We start from the raw sequence: 5,281 nt of genomic DNA, 5'->3' as shown, positions 1-5,281 counted from the left end.
CTGGGTTCTGATGTGAGTGTGCGTTGCGAGGTGTCCCACATACCAGATGGGGAGCCACACTGCAATGGGAAAAGACATGGAGATTCCACATCTAACACCACGCTGTTCTACAACAAAACGGCCCATATGATCATCCACACTGTCGATCAGAATTACCAGGGAGATCTAACTGCAATTTCAGACTGAATGGAGAATTGTTGTCTACGGTTTATACTACACTGAATGTGCAAACAGGTAGATTTATTAACATGAATGTAATATATTAATACATGACTTGACCAAATGTTAAATATTCAGGAAAGATGGTCCTCAATAATACAAAGAAAAGAGTGATACAACTGCACTATACAGGCAAACAATATCATCAGCATTTTCCTTTTAATGTTTCTTTTTCCAGGCACATTTAGTAACCCATTGATACATCTGTTTCGAGAGAGCAGCAACAGCAGTGAGGTGAAGTTGATCTGCAAGGTCATAGTTCCCCAGGTTCCCCATACAGCAGAGCCGAATGGATCATGAGCAGATCAACAACATCTGTTACTCTGACTTCATCGGACAAAGTCAGAAGTGACCGATTCTCATCTCCCTCATTCAACGGATATGATTTCCCACTGCATGTCTCACCGGTGACATTTGAGGATAGTGGAGTTTTCACATGTTTCTTTGAACAACAAAGGTTCAGCTGGGTTAAAATCACAACCATTCGAGGTAACTTTGCTTTTGTCTTTTAACAATGAGAGAGCAGACACTCTGTTCACTTAGGCTGTTGGTTACTATGACAACCATACATTTTTCATTTAATAATTTAATTTAATCAGCTGTTCAGTACATTGTTACAGTTACTGCTCTTTCAGTCAAAGTACAGTACAGTACTTTTTTCTGTTATTTATCTTAGTATCTGAATCTGGAGGGCCCCCTGGTGGCCAGCCCGTGGTGGTGAGGTGTGAGGTGTCGGAGGTGAGCACCGACCCTGTGACCCTGGTCTGGATGAGGATGGAGGGAGCAGGTGGCTGCTGGTTAAACAGGACGTCCTGACAGAGAGTCACCCTAACAGGACGCTCAGTGTGACCCTGCCCAGCCTCCGTAGGGACCAGCTGCACTGGCAGTGTGCTGTGTTCACAGAGGGCATGCTCAGAGCGACAGCCTCCTGACCCTCACACTCCCCACACAGACAAAAATGTCTTCAACGACAGGTAACAACTTAGTTATGATAGACTCTCTTCAAATTGATCTAATCTGTTCCAACCTATCTCAAACCAAACACATTTTCCTCACTGGACCTCTGTTCTCCCCTGGCATAGGCCTAGTGTAACAAAATAAATAGGTTACCATGCTGGAGAGGTTGCCATGTTTAATATAATCTAACAGAAGTCTCTGTTTCACAGGGATGGGCACCGAGACAGTGGTCAGAGGGGTGATTACAATGGCTGCCACCCTAGGAATTCTGGGACTTCTCGGGTTCTACTGTCGAAGACCAAGCGGTAAGGAGACACTCCCTCTTGGGTAGACTCTCCATAAAAAAATATATCCAACCCGATCCCAAAGGAACGGGACATTGAGGAATCCTCTAAAATGTCTGCCTTAGACAGTACCTACCTTTCTCTTTCGTTTTGGACCGAGGCAGAGCTAGCCTTTCTCATGGGACGTGGATCCTTCTCTGCCTTAGACAGTACCTACCTTTCTCTTTCGTTTTGGACCGAGGCAAAGCTAGCCTTTCTCATGGGACGTGGATCCTTCTCTGCATTAGAGAGCTTTTAAAGTCTCCAAACATATGACCAACTTTGATTTTGTAGTGAACTACAACTTAAATTAACATTATGACGAAACATTCTGGTTGATGTGTTGTTGTGTCTTCCATCCAGGCACCCAGACACAGAGACAAAAGGAGGAACCTGCTCAACTGGAGGAGACTAGTGTATAGCCTTGTTGCTAGCCTATGGCCTGTGGCTGTGTTGAAATATAGCTTTCCCACCCATGTCTGTACCAACCAGTGACGTCTTTCACACTGAATTACCACATGACACACTGTGTTCTGTCAAAAGGTCTGGCAATAGAAACTTCACTGGTGTTAAAATAATGTGTTAACCACCAACAACCTTCCCCTCAATGACTAATATTGAAAACATGACCATGTTATGATACTGTAAGCATCTTTCCAAAAGACCTAAATAATTCACACTGAGTGTACAAAACATTAGGAACACCTGCTCTTTCCATGACATAGTCTGACCAGGTGAATCCAGGTGAAAGCTATGATCCCTTATTGATGTCACTTGTTAAATCCACTACGATCAGTGTAGATAAAGGGGAGGAGACAGGTTAAAGAAGGATTCTTGAGACGATTGAGACATGGATTGTGTATGTGTGGCATTCAGAGGGTGAATGGTCAAGACAAAATAGTAATGTTTTTACACTCAGTGTATATTATTTAGTTCATCCTAGAAATGTACATTTCCATTCATCCTCAGTCTGTAATGTTTGTACACAATAAATGGGGATGTTAATACTAGTTTGTCAACAGTGTCTCAGCTTATTTCACCATCTGATTGTCCTGTATTAGGAAAGCTTTGAACTTTGAATGGACTGTTATAAGAGACTGGCTATAATGTAGCAAGTTAGGCTTTTTGGTTTTGAAAGCCTTTGGTTGCATTTGGACATCATGGTCTTTGGAATTTCAAAATATTCACTGTTTGCTTCAAGAGGAAAATGTCTTGTTTCCATATGAATTATAAAATGTGTAACATCCTTGTTATAACACTACTTCTATTATTTAAACTGCACAGCATTTACATTATATTCTGCTACATGTTACTAAACTGTGACATGTTTGACTATTGTTTTGATCCCATTGATGCCTATTATCGGCAGGTAGCCTATAATAGAGCCGTTGACTAGTAACCAAAAGGTTGCTAGACCGAATCCCCAACTGACAAGGTAAAATTCGTTGTTCTGCCCTGAACAAGGCAGTTAACCACCGGTTCCAAGGCCGTCATTGAAAATAAGAATTTCTTCTATTAACTGACTTGCTTAGTTATATAAATGTAAAATAAATGATGATGGTGGTGGTGTGGCATTGATCATTTAACCTTTAATCCTGCTCCGTAATCCCTGCTTGCTACATTCAGTATATGGCTGATACAAGTAAAGTGAGATTTTTTATCAAGTACTACGTATATCCTCAGATTTGCACTCATTTTAAATTGCATCACATCTGTAGTTTTTGAACTTCTTCTTTTCTTCAGTCATTTCCTGAACATATTTATCAGAGACGTCAGTAATGATATGAGTTGGCTACTGAGTAGATACGGGAACAGAACAGTAACATACAGCAACATGGGGCAGTACAGTGGCTCTATGGGTGTAACGTTATTGTGGATTCTGCTGTGGATATCTAGATCCGGTCAGGGACTCTCAGCTGAACGTGAGTAACGTGTTTCTGGTTGAATTATTTGACATAAAAGAGTCACCATTTAAAGAGGTAAACTGTAATTGCTACATCCATTTGGATACCTTTAAATGAATGATATACACCAGCATAGCCACGGGAAGTAGTTTGGGGGGGAATGCAGTACATTTTTTTCAGCAATGGAGGATGGGGGAGGGGCTGAGAATGTTTTGTCAAGGGGGTTGCATTTTTGTGTGAATTTTTAAGGATATTTTCAATCAGAGATTTCAGGGGGTGCTACAGCAGCCTCAGCACTCCTACTTCCTGCAGCTGTGAACACCCAGGATGGGAAACTGGAGGCCCGCCCCTTTTGAAGGCCCTCGGGTCAAAAGAAGAAGTACATTTAAAAAAGAAGTTTTTTTCTCAGTCGGGGTCTCAACCTACTGTTGCAAGTTAGAATAGGATAATATACAATGTGACATTTTTAAATATGTTTGTGCATCAGCAGTTTTTCTATGATGCAGTCACTGATTGTCAGTCAATTAGTCCATGTCAGCTGAACATTTTTTTATTGGTAAGTTAGTCTTGCTGCTAGCTTTCTAAATTTAGTAATCATGGTCGAATTACCATCCGGGGGGGGGAACACATTGATTTTGTTAGTCAGTCTCACTCAGATATCATATTAAAAACTGCACACATTTCTCCTCACCTTATGGCAAAATGTGTAGAATTGCAGGAAATGAGTCAAACAAAATCAACTTGTAAAATTGTAGAAAATTTACTCCAAAATATGTTTTTTCTCTCCGCTGTCAAGATGGGTTCTGCTGAAATGTTTCTCTCACTATGTGGTGGTGGGGGGGATTATGCATATGTGGTTATGCAGACCTGCAAGGCATTTCCCTCCCCTCATGATGAGTTCAGTTTTAGTGGCCCCCACCACCCACCAAGTTGCCCATCCCTGATATACATCCATTGATTCTTGAAGATTTGAACTGCATAATGAGCTTAGTTCAACTGTTGTACCCCATCTGTATCCCAAATATAAGTTGTAAACAATATAAATATTTTTACAAATATCTCCAGGCCCACCCCTCAGCTGTTTCCCAAATCAGTAGCAGGTTAACTGCTTTGTTGTTGTTCTATCAGCAGATTGCCCCTTTAAAGCATGAAATACAAGTACGATGAAGCTATTGAGGAGTCATCTGAGAAAGAGAGCGAGAGAAAATGTGTGATTTGAACAGTGAATAATATTAATATAAAGATATTTTGCAGATTTTTATCCCATTTGAATATCTTCCCTCCACAGAATTGTCAAAGAAGATATTTTTCCTTGCCGAGACCAATAACAGAGTCACTCTCCAAGTTTCCCCTGCAGTTCCGAAAGGGACAGCGCACCGATGGATGTGGACCTCACATGACGGCAGACACTCAAACACTTCAGTAGCCCAAATCACTTCCTCCATGAGTAGAAATCCTTCATGGAACACACAGGCTCCTTTCTCACAAGAAACAGGATATGACCTGTCTATGCAAACAAAATATGAAAATGCTGGAGAGTTTGTGCTCATGCAAACCAAACCAGCTTCAGCAGTTCTGGCGAGATTTGAGGTGTTTAGTTTTGTGGTTAAAGGTATATTGATCATTTTCAGTTTCTCAATGTGTATAATTTGAATCATTTTAAATATCAATGTATATCGCCTCGTCAATATCATAATGAGACAAACTTTTGCTGTTGTTATCATTTCATTATTTATTTTCAAGAATTTTAGATTTGTAAAAATGTAAACCACTGATTTCCACATTTCCCCTCGTTTTCTCTTCTTTTAACAAATTGAAGTAAAGTAATATATATCTCCTTTTTGCAGTGACACCAAACTATAATGGTAATAAAGTGTA

At 40.5% G+C, this 5,281-nt stretch overlaps 2 long non-coding RNA genes across 2 annotated transcripts; both read left to right on the top strand.

The window, feature by feature from the left end:
- The first annotated feature begins 148 nt into the window (after positions 1-148).
- LOC135565995 (uncharacterized) lies at positions 149-2,509 on the top strand. The gene is made up of 5 exons (XR_010461910.1): positions 149-234; positions 398-708; positions 896-1,193; positions 1,386-1,481; positions 1,863-2,509. It is a non-coding gene; the product is annotated as an uncharacterized LOC135565995 (long non-coding RNA).
- Positions 2,510-3,203: 694 nt separating this feature from the next.
- On the top strand, positions 3,204-5,281 carry LOC135565994 (uncharacterized). The gene is made up of 3 exons (XR_010461909.1): positions 3,204-3,421; positions 4,692-5,015; positions 5,251-5,281. It is a non-coding gene; the product is annotated as an uncharacterized LOC135565994 (long non-coding RNA).

The sequence above is a fragment of the Oncorhynchus nerka genome, unplaced genomic scaffold (genome assembly GCF_034236695.1).
Source record: "Oncorhynchus nerka isolate Pitt River unplaced genomic scaffold, Oner_Uvic_2.0 unplaced_scaffold_8510, whole genome shotgun sequence".
NCBI lineage: Eukaryota > Metazoa > Chordata > Actinopteri > Salmoniformes > Salmonidae > Oncorhynchus > Oncorhynchus nerka.
This window is presented reverse-complemented; position numbering and strand designations above follow the sequence as displayed.